This window comes from Ovis canadensis, chromosome 1, assembly GCF_042477335.2.
Source record: "Ovis canadensis isolate MfBH-ARS-UI-01 breed Bighorn chromosome 1, ARS-UI_OviCan_v2, whole genome shotgun sequence".
In the NCBI taxonomy this organism is placed as follows: domain Eukaryota; kingdom Metazoa; phylum Chordata; class Mammalia; order Artiodactyla; family Bovidae; genus Ovis; species Ovis canadensis.
In genome coordinates this window covers 182569626-182589131 of record NC_091245.1, presented here as the reverse complement: position 1 = coordinate 182589131, position 19506 = coordinate 182569626, and the positions used below count along the sequence as shown (strand labels likewise).

Sequence of the window (19506 nt, the reverse complement as noted above, 5' to 3'; positions counted from 1 at the left end):
TTTGAGGGAAGTGAAGAACATAATGAATTTTCTTCTTTTTTACAAATTCTGCAAGCAGCTCCTTGGAAACAGTTGATTATATTTCCTTCTTTACCTAAATCTTCCTAGGTAGTAAAAAAGTCATATCCGTGTTTCATCTCATGGTTTCCTTAGTCAAAAATTTGCATCCAAGGCCTAGGAAAATGTTTGGTCTTCACGATTGAATGTTTAAACAGGTGCACACTTCACTGGTCTGGCTGAGGAAAGGTAGTCTCCTCCTTTCGGAAACCGTGACGTTAAGAGAAAGATTCTCATGCCAGCTTTTATGAATGCCTGTGAAGGAGAGTCAGGTAATTCTTAAGACTTATTACCTGGGTTACCAACCCACTTGCATCCCTCCTATTTTGTGTTCTCATGAAGAAATTGATTTAATAGATTCAAGATATTATTAAATACATTCTGCATTAATATTATATGTCCTCTTTGAATCCAAGTGGCAATACAATAGAATTTCATTTTATAAATAACACCTTTCAAGCTAACACCACAGGGCACAGTACAAAAGAATCAAAATAGAACACAAATGCTGTAATCAAATGCAGACCCCAGGAAGGCTGATTAAAAAGGCATGTTGCTAGTAAGAGCAGCCGACAGGGTAAATATAGTGGGTCAGAGCAGAACAGCCAACTGAACAGAAGGGCACACTGAAATAAAATGGACTTGCCTGCCTGATTCACATGGACTTATGATTCTCCTTTGTCATCATTTCCTTTTGGACTCAACAGTTGCAGGGGAGAGGTGTGCATGTCTGTTTGCTGGGGAGATGGGGATCAAATGTTTGTAAGGTCCTTAGGTTTATCCTCACACACAACACAAACAAAAAAAAAAAATCCTAAAGACAATCACTTGTCTAAAATCCTAAAGCAATGCCTACAGTATGATTGTGAGACAGCCCAATAGGGCTGGCTTTGCTTGATAATCCCACTGGTTTTCAGAAAACACGACTGAAGGAAGCCAGTGGATCCTTCCCATGATAGTGAGAGCAGATAGTACTGCTATGACCAGGCATCAGTAAATAAACAGACAAATGGGTAAGACAGGTGCTTTGTGGCCTTAGTCTTGAGCCAGTCTCCTCTCCATGGCACTCGCTCCACACCCAGTTGCTTTGTGTGCTCTCAGCCTCTCACCACCACACAACCCTTTCTAATGTCAAGGGTTTGTGTGTTATTCTCTAGGTATAGAATAAACAGTTCTGTCCTCTTCTAAAAGGAAGAAAAGAATTAGGTGAAAACAGTTGAGATATTTTAGTATACCTCCCCATCCATGTGTAAAATCAGTTCTGTCAGTGATCACTGTATACCTTAAGGAATGCTTCCCATTGGTCATTTACTTAAGCTTTTCTATATAATATTGAAGGTAGAACAATATAGGACAAGACTCATAGGGAAAATTTCCTACTAAATATATGATACATTTTTCTAAAATACAGCAACCCATAGTTAACAGCCTCCCCCAGAATGAATCATAGAACAGCAAATATGGGTTCTAGAGTCAATCAAAAGAAAAGGAGAGAGAAAGGAGAGAGAATAATTGAGCTCATTTTTGCCACTCTTGAAGCTGTGGATTGTTCATAATGACTCTCTTGATTTACCCACTTAGTTGAAATTCTGGACTGGGATCACCAATGCATAAATCTAGGTCAATAGTTTAGTATTTCTTTACATTTTTCCTAATCTGTTAACTGTAAACAATTGAAACATATGTGGGCAGCATTTGGGGCCTACCCAGTGGTTTAGCAGTTAAGAATCTTCCTGCAGTCCAAGAGACACAGGAGATGTGAGTTCAATCCCTGAGTCAGGCAGATCCCCTGGAGGAGGGCATGGCAGTCCACTCCAGTCTTCTTGCTGAGGAAATCCCATGGACAGAGGAGCCTGGTGGGCTCCAGTCCTCAGGGTCACAAGCAGCCCGCATGACTGAGAGACTGGGACTGAGCACTCACGGGCAGCATTTGGGTGGGGAGAGGTCGTTATGCAATTACTTAGTAGTGCCAGTCTTATTCAATGGAATATTATTGTCCTTAATTCTGACAATACGTTTTTAATAATGCAGAGTCAGTGTATTAGCAAAGATAAACAACTCTAGTTAGTAGTATAGTAAGAGAACACTGGATTGTTATCTCCAAAGTGAGTTATTTCATAAAGTGTATCATCTAATAATTCTGTCTGTTATCCATAACTCACCCTTCCTTGCCTGCTCAACAAAAATTTATCTGGCTCCTTTAACTATTTCCCTTTCCTATCTGTGTGTGTGTGTGCTTTGCCAGTGAGGATTCAGAGAGATGTTACAGGAGAAAGAGGATTTCCTTCCAGGTTGCCTGTACATTTTTGGCAGGCTCCTGCACCGTGCAAGGTTCTCTAGGGCTTGGCTCCTGCGGCACACACTTCTGCCCTGTTGCCCAGCAGCTGAAGTTCAGGTAGTTTCTCCAATGTCCAGCAGCTACCTCCATTACCCACCGCACATGCACACACACACATGCACACATAGGGTGGTGGTTTACACGGTAGTGTGCCTCCGATGAAACAGCCTCCCTGTGAACAGTTTCCTGGACACCCTAGAACATAGATTTCCAGCTAGTTTTTCTGACACACTTCTCCAGCAGTTTCTCTGCCGTTCGTTCATTGGCTGGGCCTTGTCCAACAATGGGCTCCCCTGGTAGTTCAGTCAGTAAAGAATCTGCCTCCAATGCACGACACCCAGGTTTGATCCCTGGGTCAGGAAGATCCACTGGAGAAGGGAATAGTTACCCATTCCAGTATTCTTGCCTGGAGAACTCCATGGACAGAGGAGTCTGGCAGGCTATAGTCCATGAGATTGCAAAGAGTCAGATACGACTGAGTGACTAACGCTTTCACTTCACCCAGTAAAGACTGGATCCTGGTCCAGAGGTGTAAGGGACTCTTGATCGAGCACCCTCTATCAGCCTTAGAAGTTATGGGTCCTCTTTATATTTGCTTGTTGTTATATAATTTCAGTTCAGTTCAGTTCAACTCAGTCGCTGAGTCATGTCCAACTCTTTGCAACCCCATGAACCACAGCATGCCAGGCCTCCCTGTCCATCACCAACTTCCGGAGTTTACTCAAACTCATGTCCACTGAGTCAGTGATGCCATCTAACCATCTCGTCCTCTGTCGTCCCCTTCTCCTCCTGCCTTCAGTCTTTCCCAGTATTAGGGTCTTTTCAAATGAGTCAGCTCTTCGCATGAGGTGGCTAAAATATTGGAGTTTCAACTTCAATATCAGTCCTTCCAATGAACACCCAGGACTGATTTCCTTTAGGACGGACTGTTTGGATCTCCTTGCAGTCTAAAGGACTCTCAAGAGTCTTTTCCAATTCCACAGTTCAAAAGCATCAATTCTTCGGCACTCAGCTTTCTGTATAATCCAACTCTCACATCCATACATGACTACTGGAAAAACCATAGCCTTGACTAGACAGATCTTTGTTGACAAAGTAATGTCTCTGCTTGTTAATATGTGATCTATGTTGGTCATAACTTTTCTTCCAAGGAGTAAGCGTCTTTTAATTTCATGGCTGCAATCACCATCTGCAGTGATTTTGAAGCCCAGAAAAATAAAGTCTGACACTGTTTCCACTGTTTCCCATCTATTTGCCATGAAGTAATGGGAGCAGATGCCATAATCTTCGTTTTCTGAATGTTGAGCTTTAAGCCAACTTTTTCACTCTCCTCTTTCACTTTCATCAAGAGGCTCTTTAGTTGTTTACTTTCTGCCATAAGGATAGTGTTATCTGCATATCTGAGGTTATTGATATTTCTCCCGGCAATCTTGATTCCAGCTTGTGCTTCTTCCAGCCCAGCATTTCTCATGATGTACTCTGCATGTAAGTTAAATAAGCAGGGTGACAATATACAGCCTTGATGTACTCCTTTTCCTATTTGGAACCAGTCTGTTGTTCCACATCCAGTTCTAACTGTTGCTTCCTGGCCTGCCTACAGGTTTCTCAAGAGGCAGGTCAGGTGGTCTGGTATTCCCATTTCTTTCAGAATTTTCCACAGTTTCTTGTGATCCACACAGTCAAAGGCTTTGGCATAGCCAATAAAGCAGAAATGGATGTTTTTCTGGAACTCTCTTGCTTTTTCCATGATCCAGCAGATGTTGGCAATTTGATCTCTGGTTCCTCTACCTTTTCTAAAACCAGCTTGAACATCTGGAAGTTCACCATTCACATATTGCTAAAGCTTTGCTTGGAGAATTTTGAGCATTACTTTACTAGTGTGTGAGATGAGTGCAATTGTGCAGTAGTTTGAGCATTCTTTGGCATTGCCTTTCTTTTGGGATTGGAATGAAAACTGACCTTTTCCAGTCCAGCAGCCACTGCTGAGTTTGCCAAATTTGCTGGCATATTGACTACAGCACTTTCACAGCATCATCTTTCAAGATTTGAACTAGCTCAACTGGAATTCCATCACCTCCACTAGCTTTGTTCCTAGTGATGCTTCCTAAGGCCCATTTGACTTCACATTCCAGGTTGTCTGGCTCTAAGTGAGTGATCACACCATCATGATTATCTGGGTCATGAAGATCTTTTTTATATTGTTCTTCTGTGTATTCTTGCCACCTCTTCTTAATATCTTCTGCTTCTGTTAGGTCCATACCATTTCTGTCCTTTATTGAGCCCATCTTATATAATTTACAGTTGTCTTATCATTAGTCACTCCCTCATTACTCCAAACCCCTGTTACAGTTAATAATTCTTTACATTAAACTTCTCCTCTTCAAATTACTGTGTGGTTTCTATTTCCTGATGGACCACGACTGCTCTATGACTAAAAAAGATTGAAATAATCTGTATTGTTTGGGAGTAGGTAACAGTAAATCATCTCTTTATGGAATGGATTAGCATTAGTATGATGGGCCTTATCCCAGCCTCACTGTTAGAGGAACAAAGAGTTTTGAGAATTTGATGCTAGATTGAAAAGTGACTTAAGAATATGATGCTGTGTACTATTTTTAACTATACATATGGTTTTAAGGATCTGATTTTAAAATATTTTACTTGATCTCACTGAGAGTTTTGTAAAATGTAAACTGTAGAAAGGCAGACAACAAAAGCCTGAACTCAAAAGAAATTCATTGGCCTTGAAAAGATGTTGCAAAATAATAACACTATAATGTGAATATTTAGATTAGTAATGCTAGGGAAATACTGGTTCCCATGGTTTTTTGAGAACTCATAGCAACAGGGATAGATGGGGCTTCCCTGGTGGCTCAGAGGGTAAAGAATCTGCCTGCAGTACAGGAGATGCGAGTTCTGTCCCTGGGTTAGGAAGGTCCCCTGAAGAAGGGAATGGCTACCCACTCCGGTATTCTTGCCTGGAGAATTCCACAGACAGAGGAGCCTCGAAGATTACAGTCCATGGGGTTACAAAGAGCAGGACACGACTGAGCGACTAACACACACACAGTTATTATCCTTATTTTACAAATAGAAGTTCTCGAAGGTTAAGGAACTGACCTAACATGCTTTGTGTAGTACATCTCAGGGCAAGGTTTTGAGCTTAGATCTGACTGTGAAGCCTGACTCCGAACCATTGCCCTCTGCTATCAGAGGGCTAATACTGAAATAAATAGCAAGCTACCTGGGAGAGCAAACACAGAAGACTTGCTTGTGTTGTTTTCATCAAAGATCCGGAAAGAGATACTCTAACATATCCTTAAAATGTATAGCACACTTTGAGATATTTCTGAGACAATCTATTACTCTTACCTAAAAATATATGGACAAGCTGGGTGAACACTGATGATCAAATCCCCAGATCCAAAGTGTTAACTGTGTATCAAAACCCCAGCAGCCTTGATTCAGAGCTGAATTGAAGGCAGATGAAATATTAACAGCAATTCTAGCAGCACAAAATGAAATATGAGATCCTGTATCAGAAATTATTAGTAACCTGTTAAAAGAAATGCTGAAAAATGGCAGTTACCAAATTAAAACTGGGAAACAGAGCCCAAATGGGAAATTTTGAAAAGTTTGGAGGAAAATAAATGACAGATTGTCCTCTTGGCTCTTATTACTATGCCATCCTAAATCCTACTTGGCAATACATGGTGGAGGTGAAATAAGAACTGCATCACTGCCAGTGCTGGTCCTCAGATTTGTAGTTCTAAGTGTCTGTGAGGGTGTCTGCGATCGATTGGAAAAGTAGCTAGAATTTGGTAGCTTTATCTAAATTGGAGAGTCTAGAGACTCTTATTATGAAAGGCTTCCTCTCATTTGTGAATTGGCCCCTTTGCTCCACTTTTGGATGCCTGGCTTCCTCCATGCCGAGCTGCACTAAATGTTTCTACATGGGAAAGCTATTCTCCTTAAATGCTTTCAAATTTAAAGCATCTATCTGGATATGTTCATGTTTATGACTCAAAATATCTAGCATCAAAAAAAAAAAAAAGAGAGAGAGAGAGAGAGAAAGGTTACAAATACCAAATACTGGGTAGTAAATGAAGGCGATGTTTTTCCATCAGTAACTGAGAGCAGAGAAATGACTAGAAGCAGAGTTGCTGAGCAGTTGGTGCCAGAGAGAAAAAGGAAATGAGCTATAGAACCATAGAATCTTCATGTTGGCAGAGACTATGGAGTTCATGCAGTCCAACCCTATCATTTTTCAATGAAGACACTGAGACATGGGGAGTTAAGGGACTTGACTTGCCCTAGACACATAGCTGTTTACTGACAGTCAGGCCAAAAACATTTCCCAACTCCCAGTCTGGAACTCTGTAGTTCAGCATGCTACTGCCATTCTCTACTGAAAATTAACACTAACCCAGCCTGGAACATAGAAGAATTCAGCATCTGTGAGAAGCAAGTAAAATGAATTCTGAGATGAAAATCAGTCCGAGAAAAAAGAGAGGGGAAATGAATGATTCTCTTTCACTGTGATTCTTTGGCCAACTTTTCTAAAGATATTTTATATCAGTTTGTTCCTCCATCCCTTTCTACAAAAAAAATAATAAAATAATTTGGTTGTAATTCCCCAGGGTTTATATTTACACATTCAGATTTGATTTACTTTGAGAATTCTCCCACATACAAGTTGTCTTGATTAGTTCGTGTGTGGCATTGCCATTGATTCCTGTTATTTACATGGGCATGACTCTTTTTTCCTAGCACGTAAATGTGCTTCACAGTCCTTGTAGGGAGAATCTTCTCCCAGGGACACCCTAACTAAGGATCAGATGTAGATTTAAGATGCACGAATTATATTCTATTAACCTTTGTATTCTGTTAACCTCCTGGAAAGCTTAAGCCATATGTGGGCCTTATAATAAGGCTCATGAGTTAGGTGAAATAATTTTATTTGGAAGCACAGGATACTTTGAAATAAACCAGTAACAAAGGAGAGACAATAAAAATGTTTCCGTAGGATACCCTGTGAAATAGCAGTATGGGCCTTTCAGACGAGTTGAATATGTTTCAGAATAGAGCAACCGGAAATGAGAGAGTCAGACAGTATGATGAAAACTACAGATGGAATGCATCGCATGGGAAGTGATTTTATACAAGAAGAGGGCTTAGGAGCAGGTAGGCGTGGAGTTGGAAAGGAGTGGGTAACTGAAATAAGAGAAGATAATGCTTGACCAGGTCTAGTAAAATATTCCCTGCCACAACCACTGTTCCATGAAGAGACTGAGCCAGGAGGCCTGAATAAGCTAACCTGAAGTTCAGTGTTGCCATTATTGTGGGAGGCAGCAGGCAGAGCACACCCGGATTTGTGTTACACAGTAATCACTGCTGGGTGTCAGCATTCATCAGCCAGATGGTCAGGCCCACAATTAATCAATTAGGCTGGGATGATCAACTGGACTAAGTTTTCCCCTTTGGTGAAAAACCCTCATCATGCAGTCAAGGCCAATAGCACTTTTATCCTGTTGCTTTTGGAGATGCTTCTGAAAAGCCCTCTTTTCTCTTTCAGGCTTCGAGTTACTTAGTGTTATTAAGTTCCAAGCTGCTTGGACAATATAGATACCCCAAATCGAGATTTTAACATAATAGGTTTTTAACATCCTCTGTGTTCATACATAACGTTTCAAATCTCCAGATAGAAACAAGCTTTTTGAAGCAACATTCTCTGAGGAATTTACTAGATTTAAGGTCTTCCTATTGGATCCTCTGAATCCATTGCAACGACACTGGAAATGGTTCTTTCACTGAGTACTTATGAAGATGACATGTTAATAAGATACAAACAATTAACATTTCATTGAGTATCCAACCTGTGATAGATACTACCATGAAAAGGATCAGCAAACATTGATTCCATCTTTATAATAATTCAAGGTGATAATATTCCATTTCAAAGAAAAGAAAACTGAGGCTAGAAAGTTCATTTTCTTTTTTTTTTTTTTTTTTTAAAATTATTTATTTATTTGGCTGTGCTAGGTCTTTTTTTTTTTTTTTTTTTTTATTTTTAGTTTTTTATTTTTTAAATTTTAAAATCTTTAATTCTTACATGCATTCCCAAACATGAACCCCCCTCCCACCTCCCTCCCCAGAACATCTTTCTGGGTCAGAAAGTTCATTTTCTTAAGGTTAAGCATTTATCAAAGAGGTGGTAAGATGATTTAATGATCTTTGGAATGAAAACTAAAAAATTATTCTACATTTTTTTATACGCCTTACGCAACTGTTCATCTTTAGACAATAATAGTTAGGAATATATAGTGGGTCCTTATTAGCTCTGTCTAAAGCTCTGGAAAGAAATCTTTTACTAGTGTTTCCCAGCCCTGTTGATGGTGTTCTTTTTCCTGCAGTTCTTGCTATACCTCATCTGACTTTTCAAGTTGCTTTCTCCCTTGTTTGGGGGCCATCACCACTATTTGCTGACCATTCTGTCCCCACCTCAGTGTCCTTATCTAGAAACGCTTCCTCTGAGTTTGTTTCCTACACTAAGTCTTTTCTTTATCCATTGACTCATTCAGGCTATCAGCCTCCTCCAAAAAAATGTCTGTTAATTGATTTATTTTTTATGTTGAACCTGTTTTTCTCCTCGGGCTGTTTTATTTTCCTTCTCCTCTTGCTATATAACAGTACTACTGCACAGGAAAAGGCGTTGGAAAGTCCTGTTGACAAGAGGTGTCACTTGCTGATGGAGATCCATGCTGACCCCATGGAGCAGAAATATAGACACAATCTCATATTCCCTTTGTGTTTCAACACTGAACTTACTTCTCTCCTTTCTCTTAGCTCTTCTCTACTGCCACCCAACCTTAACTTGAGTGCTTCTCTTTAACCATTTTGTGACCAGATTATGCAAGGACGTCATTGACCCAAATGCACATCTTTGAGATATTAGGCTTTTACTTATAATCACATTATTTTATGGAACATGAGGCTTCCTGTTGTGATTTTACTGTAGTGCTTTTCTTTTATTTGTTTGTTTTGCTACTTATCAAATAAGGGAAGCAATACCAAAATACCACAGGATAGTGTATAGGTAACTACTTCTTCTTAAATCAAGTTTAGGAGCACATGAAAAAAAAGGTATTACAGAGATCTTAATGAGCATCTTTTCTCCTCCAGGGCTCTCCTGATGCCCTCTTTTTCTGTCTGCGGTACTCTAATTTGTTCTTGCTATGTTTGGTAGGCAGCTGTTCTAAGTTTTTCCCTTGCTGCTCCTTTTTGTACAGTCCTTCAATCTTCACCCCAGAGCTGATGAGGCTCTTTCATTTTGACCTGCAGTATCTCTGTGAATTGCAGAGCTGAGCCCTGCCATCTAAACTGCCTTTCTGCTTCATTTTGCTCCTGACCTAACGCCCCCCCCTCCCCACCCCTGCTATTCCAGGCCTGGCCTCTCATGACCAGAGACTGCTGACTCATCCTGGCCTGTGCCAAGCTGTGCAGTCGCTTAGCGATGTGGACAGGAGTCGAAGGACTAGAATGAGATCACTGAGCTCATTTCACTTGTTGCTTACGGTACAGTCCAGCATGAGCTGGAAATGTAGGAACCTCAGCCTCTCGAGCAGAAAGAGTAAGTAGATTAAACACACTGCATCACCAAGCCCTCAACAAGCAATAGTAGGGTGGTGGGCGGGGGCTGGCTTTTTCATGGCCGTGTCTAGGGCATTCCGGTTCATCAGGAATGTTCCTTTGTCCTCTCTTCTTCCTCTCCTCCACAATCGCACCCTCCCCCCCTTCCCTGAACTTCCCTTCTGAAAATGTCCGGATGGCACAGCAGTCATCTGGGCAGAAATGAAATTTTGCTAATAAGCAGCCTCCACAAGAAATCCTAGAACAGTGACACTGTTGAAACTGCTTATGTGTCTACTGGGAACTGACATGAACTTCCCAACAGAATTCAAGGAGATGAAAAAAAAATCTCTTTTTATTCTCCTTTTCTTTCTGATTCTCTTTTCCTTTCTGTTTTGAGGGAGGTAGTTTCAGGAGAAATGGCTGCATTCTGGTGTGGTGTAAAGTTTTCCGTCGGGAGACAATAATGTACATTCCTCTGGCAGGACGGGATGGGTTTTTTTTTTTTTGTTTCTCTTGCTGTTGTTTATTTATAAGACATTTCCTCTCAGTTAGTGGAAGTTAGATCGTAAGAGGCTCCAGTGATTTTCCTTCCACCTCCCCTCCCTAATTTCTGTGCTTCAGCACTCTGGAACACCGTGAACTCGATGAACTAATCAAAGCAGGGAGCTTAGCAGCCAGGCCTGGACAGCCTCGGGAGTCTGTGCTGATTCTCAGGCGACACTCCTTGGATCAGGAACCACAGTCCTGGTGAGTGGTGAGGTTCCAGAATTTGATGTGTCAAGGATTCTATTCTTGGTGTCTCTGAGGCAGTCAGAAAATAACGAGTGTTTTTTAAATGGAAAAAAAAATGGAATTTTTTTTTTAAAAAAAGCTACCAAACAATCCAACGGCCTGATGAAGATTTTACTATGTACAGCTGAGAGCACTCTATGGACAATGGCTGAGCCTTGAGTCTGTGCTCAGGAGGAGCCTGCAGGCTTAGGCTTCATGCTGCCACCGATGGATGTCAGCCTTGACATGCCTAGCAAACATGCTGGTGGGAGGAGAAAGATAGGTGAGTGAGCGCGGCTGGGAGGTAGCAGATGGGGTTAGAGGAGGGGGAAGTGAAAGTGGGACTCAGGATCCGTTTGGAGTTTCTCTCTACCAGCTTTTTGTGCATCTCTCCTCTGCACGTTTACATTATGCTCAGAATACGTAACGTACCCAGTTAAAGCAAGGAGTAAAAGTGGCTGCGTGGAACAAGAATATTGTTTAATACTGTTCTTCTGAAGATCACTTTGCTAAGAACTGGCTGTTTTTAAATGTTTGGGAAACTTCCCCCACCCAACCTTTGGAAAATACTATTTGTCATACCCTTGTCTTTATTCTTCTGCGTTCATGGTATTAAACAGAAGAATGCAAAGGGAATCCTTATTTGGTTCCAGGGAAATTTATCATCGTGACACAGGAAAACTAGATGACTGTCCTCACAGTATTAAACCCAAATATAGTATCGTCCTCAATATAAGAGCCTCTGATTGAGTGTGCTCTGAAGTTGTCGAACGAATGAGATGGGGGTGGTGGCACGCCGTGTGATATGAGACTAGCAGAGGAGTCAACAGCCCAGCTTCTGGTGCCAATACTTCCCTTCCATGTCCTTGTTAATAATTCACACTCTCCCTGGAAATGGAGTTTCAGTTGGAACGTGTATTTATCTTTTGCCATCAGGTCCCTACTTAGTTGCTTTTTCAGAGGTATTTGATCTCACTGTGTTTTCTTGTTTTCTTTCCAATTTTAAGAAGCCAGTGTGTTCCAAAATATTAAGAGTGGAAAAAATAAAAACCAAAAAAACATGGTGGCCATAAAAGCATTTGACTGTGTGGCAGCATCTGAAGTGAATTGCTCTTTGGAGGCAAGGAGGAGTCTTTGATGTCCCCAATATGGTTCTCATAGGCTAAAACTTCCAAGAACCACAACCCAGCCTAAGGGGCACTCACTCGATGTTCTTAAATATTTGGAAAGAGATGCTATTTTATTGTTTTAGTTTTCCTTGCTATTAACACATTGCCAGTAGATTCTTCCTCAAAGTTGGAAATGCTGTCGCACTAGTTGATTTTGCATTTAACCAGATGTGTATTGTGTGTGCCTGTTGTGTGGACTCCTGTCCAAGCTGGTGCAGTCATTCAGCATATCACATTGATACTTAACTTTTGGAATTTTGTTTGCTGCTCTGGGTGATTCAGATTCTTAACCATAGAACTCATGCATGCTCAGGGCTCAGTCATGTCCAACTCCTGCAACCCCGTGGACCATAGCCCACCAAGCTCCTCTGTCCATTGGACTTTTCAGGCAAGAATACTGGAATGGGTTGCCATTTCTTCCTCCGGGGGGATCTTGGCAACCCAAGTATTGAACCTGTGTCTCCTACAGCTCTCCTGAATTGGCAGGAGGATTCCTTACCACCTCATGCTTATATAGTCCCATGTTCCCTACAGACACTGATCCCTGCTAACAGCCTCATGGGGCTCTGTCAGTGACTTCCAGAACACAGCCAGCTTACTTTCATGGTTCCTATAGTTTGTGAGGCACATCAAATTCCTGAGCTGTCATTGTGATAGGAAGCAGTCCCAAAGTTTTATTAGGACCAGTATGCTCCAAGTTTGATGGTATTTAATGGAAAACTTGCTTATTTCAGTTAGGCCATGTTAATTATACTACATGTATGTGGAATATTTCTTGGGGATTTTCCATTAGTTCTCTGTTTTTCTAAAGAAAGAAGCTGAACGGGAAAATAGTGTTAAAATTTTTTAAAGTGTGATATCTAAGTGTAACCCACTTTTATCCATTACTACCAAGACCTATGTGAGGTTGTGCCTTCCACAGTTAACACCTGGGCTCCACAGACTCCTGGGAGAATTGTCAGTTATCTCTGGTAGAGATGATATCTGCTAGGACTGCACTCAGGGTAAGCTGGATAGCTAACATTTAGAAAAAGTTTTACTATTGAAATCCTCTGTGCTTGTACACAAAATGTTGTGAGCATATTTAAGCAGAAAGTAGGTAAACACAAATATCTAAGATTATATCCCAAGATGACATTTTAAAAAGATAACCTGCCAGAGAAATTTTCCTTATTGTTGCCAAGACCTGGAGTTCCATGTGGCTGTGGAAGATAGAATTCTATGGCTGAGTTGGAGTATTTAAGTTACAGTTTGATCAGTACACCTTTGACAGAAAGGCAAGATAATGATGTATTTCTTTCCATTGAAATGGTTGTAAATAGTTACCTGATCTTTTCAAAACCTGTGTTATAAACCTCCATAATGTACTATTGATAATTCAGTTTTCCGAGTGCTGATTCTAAAAATTTTATTTTCATTTCAGAAGATGCATGGTATAAAATGTCTATTTTCCTGCATGTGCATTTTTGCTGTGAGCACTTCCCATGTGTTATATTCATTTAATTAGGCAGTCACAAATAGATTCAAATAGCATTTCTAAATGACAGAATTATTATTATCTCAATAAGAAATTATTCTTTCTTATTTATATAGAAATGTTTTTTGTTATTTATGTGATTCCTTTTAAAAGATACCCGTTTTTAAACATTAGGAAGAAGGCATCGACTCATTGTATCATGTGATTATATATGTATGTTGTCTTGTGTATAATCTGTATTCAGTATACCTGTGCTCATGCTCAGCTGCTAAGTTGTGTCCAACTCTTTGCAACCCCTGGACTGTAGTCTGCCAAGTTCCTCTATGAATACTGGAGTGGATTGCCATTTCTTCCTCCAGGCAACATACCTATATTCAGCTATTAAAAATATAACCAAATCCTTAGGTTAACTTGCCTCTAAACTCAATCAAACGTTTTACAAATTAACCATAAGTGAAATGTAGTTGACGTTCTATCACACTGACAACACAGAAATTTTACGCAAATATTTATGAACAGTATCTGCAAAAGATAAGATTTGGTTAGCTGATAAGATTGGTAATTATCCTTCATCAAACACACATGTTAAATTATGAGCCTAAATTCTATTTATGTACAACTTCAAAATATTAATTGCTATATGTATAAAGTAGTTTAAAATTAAGTAGAAAGAAATTAAGGTGCTTTTAATTATCTGAAAATTCATAATATATTTAATGATTCACTTTATTTTGTAAGAGTGAATTTATATCCAAATGACCCAGTTTATTCTAGTTTCTCAGCGATTTAGTTGTACATTAAATACTTTGATGCTGTATTTACATATCAACATCAGCAACTATAATTTCCCAGATACCTTTTCAAGATACCCAGCCAAGACATATCCTTGTGAAGTCACACTTTTTTCTTTGAAGCTTTCTGTAAAAACCTAGATTAAAAGTGAACTTTCCCTTCTGACATTAATTGCATTTTAAAAATCTGTAGCTTTCATTTGACACATCATATACTGCTTTGTATTGAAGTTTTTTTATACGTCTGAAACTACAAGTGGTTAGAGGGCAGGTGCTACATTTTATGTTTGTTTATTTCCCTTCCAACCAGTGTTGAATTGCCTCAATCTGAGTGGAGGATCAATGACTAGGTGATGAATGAATGGATGGATGAATGGTTGGATGATATCTGTATGGCAGTGTATTGACATTGAGTACATATTGCTAATCATAAGGAAGAAATATGTCCAGAAAACAAATCAATAAATTCTTCTATACCTGAATCCTTTCAACTCCCATATTAGATCTTCCAACTGGCTGATGGCATCATTTGCCAAGGTAGCTTTTCTAATCTCCACAATGCCCAAGTGATTTCTGATGGGATATGGAGTCTTGAGCATGCAGTAGTTCCATTCATTTCCTGGGACTCATGAGGGTGCCAAATACCTAGGTTGGTCTGCTCCTGCAGTCTGAAAGTACCAAACTCACCTGTAAAGTATCATATTGACCAAAAGCTTCTCCAGTTTGTCAGTATTTGCTTATAGTCAGTCACTGGTTCCTCCTCTCCTCAAACTCAACATCTAAGGAGCTCAGGTTGACATCAGATGTGGAAAGGCATGAGGACTAGCTATGAATACCCACGAACTAGACAGGAGAGGGTTGCGGCAGACAACACAGTAAAGAGAGTCAAGAGGACAGGCTGCCCAGTCATTTCCACTATCTTGCTGCTGCTGCTGCTACTGCTAAGTCGCTTTAGTCGTGTCCGACTCTGTGCGACCCCATAGACGGCAGCCCACCAGGCTCCCCCATCCCTGGGATTCTCTAGACAAGAACACTGGAGTGGGTTGCCATTTCCTTCTCCAATGCATGAAAGTGAAAAGTGAAAGTGAAGTCGCTCAGTAGTGTCCAACTCTTAGTGACCCCCTGGCCTGCAGCTTACCAGGCTCCTCCATCCATGGGATTTTCAAGGCTTAACAAGTACTAATTAAATGCCCTATCTTAGGCAAATAGTAACCGACAATAGCCAAGTGCAATTGTTTCTCATGAATGCATAAAGAAATTGGTGGGATCTCTAGGTGCTTCTTCAATCAGTAAGCTGGAGCATCCTAGGGCACATTTGGTGCTCTGGACACATCGGAGGAGAGGGAACCATTCCAGCACCCTAAACCATACCCTGCTGACATGAATAACATCCAGAGACTAACTTCATATACAACAAACTGACCCTAATAAAAGATAATTAAAAGAACCCAAAATATCTTGTGAAATTTAATGATATCTGTCATCAATGGTCAATCAACGTAGCAATCACTAAGCTACATCTAATTCTGTCTCCTACATTGAATTCTTTTCTAGAGCTTCTAATATATATAAATGAAATGTACTGGTTTTATTTCCTTCTCTTTTTATTTTTCCCCTTTATCCTCTAGTAAACTGAATTCCTAGATGTAAGCAGCCAGAGGGAGAAAGAGAAATGATTCACATAATGGATAATTAACCCTTGAACAATGGAAAGTTAACTCTCCATAGACATGCCAAAAACTGAAATGTTTTGTTGTTGAATATGTTCTCCTTTGGGTGTTAACACATAGAGGACATCTCCATTAGCTCAAACTTGGCACCAAACAACCTGTTCATTTTCAATCTACAAATGCCACACTCACCTTCCAGTTCATTCTGGCAGGATTTGTAGCATGATGCCCTCTTGGGTAGTCATGTACAAACAACTCTGAGGGGCAAAATTGTATGAGTGCCTAATCCACTTTTGAAAATGAAAGAAAAGGATCTGTTTTTATGAAAAGCACCTAATAAGGAAAGACACAAATTGTAATAAAAAGTGTTAGCACCTTGCATCTCCTGTTAATTGCCTTCCTAGTCAAAAGGAACCAAAATAGTGTAATAAATGTTAGACATAGATCATGAACAGAGTGCAAAAAAATGTCTCTTCCTTTTAACAGTGAATTGAAAAAGAGTAGCAAAGCTTCAACTACCCACATTGCCTTAACTTAGGCTCCTAACCTTATTCATTTACTTCATTTGTCTAATGAGGATAATAGTACCCATTTGACTTATTTATCAGCATTGTTATCAGGATCAGATTACAAAGACTGTCTCTTCTTTACATTCATTAAATGCCGATTTAACATTCATTCATTCACTCATATACTTATTAATGCAAGAAACACTTTTGAACCATATTCTGTGTCAGGTGTTGTTCTAGCAGTTTAAGATTGATTCATTTATTAATAAGTATTTATTAAGGTGCACATACTGTGAACCTAGGGCTTTTCCAAGGGTTAGGGATACTACAGTAGACAAAACCAACAGAAGTCTCTGTTCTCAAAATACTTGAATTTTAGGCAAGGGAGAAAGATGACAAACAGGTACATATGTAAAATATAAAGTATGTTAGATAGCACTGGTAAGTGCTATGGAGAAAAGTGAAAAGAGAGAGAGACAGACATAGAGGTTGTGTGAGGGCTAAGGTTGCGATTTTAAAATGATGGAAACAGAACGCCTCCCAAAGGGGACAACATTTGAGAAAGGTGAAGAAGCAAGTCTTGTGGATATCTAGGCAAAGGCATTCCTGATCCGCAGCTAGCAAGTGCAAAGGCCCTGGGCAGGGCTGTGTCAGGCAAGTTTGAGTGGTAACAGGCAGTCTTTGTAGCAGGATGAGAATGGGCAGGCAGCAGAGTGGTAGACGTGACAGGAGAGGCAGTGGGAACCTGAGCACGCAGGCCTTTATATGCTGTTGTGAAAGTTCTGGTCTTGTCATTGACAATACAAAAATTAAAAGACATGACCTCAAGTTGCTCATTGGTGGAGAGACAGATAGGGAAACAAGTTGGGATAATGCCATATGCTAAGAATCGTAACTGAAGGATGCTCCAGGAACCTTGGAGGCACAAAATAGCAAAAGTTTACCTGAATGTACTTTGTGGTAGAGTTAGGAAAAGCTTCATAAAAGAGCTAATAAATCCCTTCTAAGCCTTGAAGGATTTTCCCAAATGGTCAGGGGGAGGAAGGACATTCAGTAAGAGGACCAGCAGGGGCAAAGACACTTCAGTAGGAAATAGCATAGCAGAGTTGGGGACCAGTATCACTAACGTTTAGTAGAGGAGTGTGGAGAAATTATGCTATCGATGTAGGCAGGGGACAATCCTGTTGGGTCTTGATTGCCACGCAAAGACTTTTAACTTCATCCTAGGGTATGTGGGGAGCCATTTAAAAGTTTTAAGTAGAGAAGGTTAATGATCAAATTGTGTTATAGAAGATCACCCAGGCAGCAGGGTGGAGGATGATTGGAGGAATGGGAGAAGAGAGACAGAAAAATGAGTTAGGAGGCAACTAAAATTGTTAAGACAGAACACAATGAAGCTCTGAACTAGGACAATAACTATGGGAATAGAAAGGAAGAGACACGTTCAAGAGATAAGGGGCAGAATGGACACACCTTAATAACCTTTGGGCTGGGCATCAAGAGAAAGGAATTTTGGATTACTCCCAAGTTTCTGCCTTCTACAACTAAGCAAGATAGCTATGAGGAGGAATGGGTCTTGTAGGCTGGAGGAAGGGGATAAATTTGTCTTTGAATGTGTTCAATTTGAGATGTTGGGGAAACATCGAGACTGATGCCTAGCAGGCTGTTGGATTTAGTCAGGGAAGTGGTAGATAGGTCAGGAGTAGACTTAAGTTCGGCAGTCATCTAAAGCGTCAGCTTCAGCATCATAGCTAAAATTAAAGAATGGACCTTTCTCAAGGAAAATGTATTGGTAGAAAGCAAAAGAGAGCAAACCCCTGGAGTAAACCATATTTATGGAACAGAGAATGGAAGAAGAGACTTAAACAAAATTATTATGAGCAACTATTATGTTCCACGTGCTGTGCTAGATGTTGGAGGAACCAGGATGACTAGCACCCAGTTCCTTCCCTGGAAGTACCCACAGTGTGTAAAAATATGAGATTACTATCACCATCAACAATGGACAGTGCTAACAGAAGAAATGTACAAACGTAACAGAGAAAATAGTATAAGATATTTAAGTAGCATTAAGGGAGATGATAAAGGCAGAATCCTGGAAAGTCTGCTGCATGCATTCTGCAACACAGTTCATTTCTGATTCCTCTAATACTTGTATGTGTATGTTCCAGTGTTAGCATGGGTTCAAACTATTGGCAAAACAAGCCAGGTGTAAATTATGGTAGAATTGAAATCGATAGTGCTTTGAAGCACTGGAGTGCCCAGTTCACATCAGGGCGTGCATGTGTGTTCACTGAAACATGGCTATCAAGTGCACCCCGAGTCATTAGATGTGTTATCCAGTGAATAACAGCCTAATGATATTTTAGCAGAGCAGCCTTATGATAAATTCTGCCTTAGTGAAACTCCATGTACAAAGCAATTTCTCCTGGCCGTGTATATTGCATGGCAAAGAAAGATATCCTGCTGCGTATCAGAAGGCTGTAATTTCATTTAGGGGTTCTATTGACATCGTAAACTGTGAGACCAGAGCTCAAGTGGCTATTTAAGTCATAGGAACTTCAAGCTAAAATTACTGCCTAGTCCTAATTGCCACCTCCAAGGGACTCCTGCCTATACATATGTGTTTTATGTTTCTATCTTTGTGTCTATAAATACTCTATCATTCCAGGGGTTAAGATGATAAGCTGTCCTAAAATATGACAGGTATCTGTCACCTTTGCAACTGGTGTGAGCTAAGGGCTAAAAGCAGTTGTATTATTCATTGAAGGTCAAGTGTTAAAAAGGGCCAGAAATTCTCCAACAGGTTCAGAATACAGGTGTTTTGGTTTTCCTACTTGAAGACATTCCCTATTCTGTTTAAGGTCAGAGTCTTCCAGCATGTTGAGGCTAGAAAAGTAGGGACCTTTAGACCTACCTCTACAACAGGGATTACAGCTTGTAAGTATTTGCCCCATTCTTTCCTCTCTCTGCCTTGACCCATGCTCACTTGTGAAAATACTAGTACTGAAGAGTTAGTGTAGTACCCAGTAAGGTACAGATGATACAATGCCCCACATCTAAATGATTCCCTAGACGTTTAAGGAGTCCAT

The 19506-nt window shown here is 40.2% G+C and overlaps 1 protein-coding gene across 48 annotated transcripts in view; it reads left to right on the top strand.

Moving 5' to 3' along the window:
• Positions 1-19506, top strand: part of ZBTB20 (zinc finger and BTB domain containing 20) — an 838712-nt gene that overhangs the window by 530497 nt on the left and 288709 nt on the right. Inside the window, exons 3-4 of one of the 48 annotated variants that reach the window (XM_069553750.1) lie at positions 9840-10025; positions 10649-10774. The exons of the other annotated variants lie outside the window; for them this stretch is intronic. The gene's annotated coding sequence lies outside the window, so the exon portion shown is untranslated. The remainder of the gene's footprint in view (positions 1-9839; positions 10026-10648; positions 10775-19506) is intronic. 48 annotated transcript variants of the gene reach the window in all.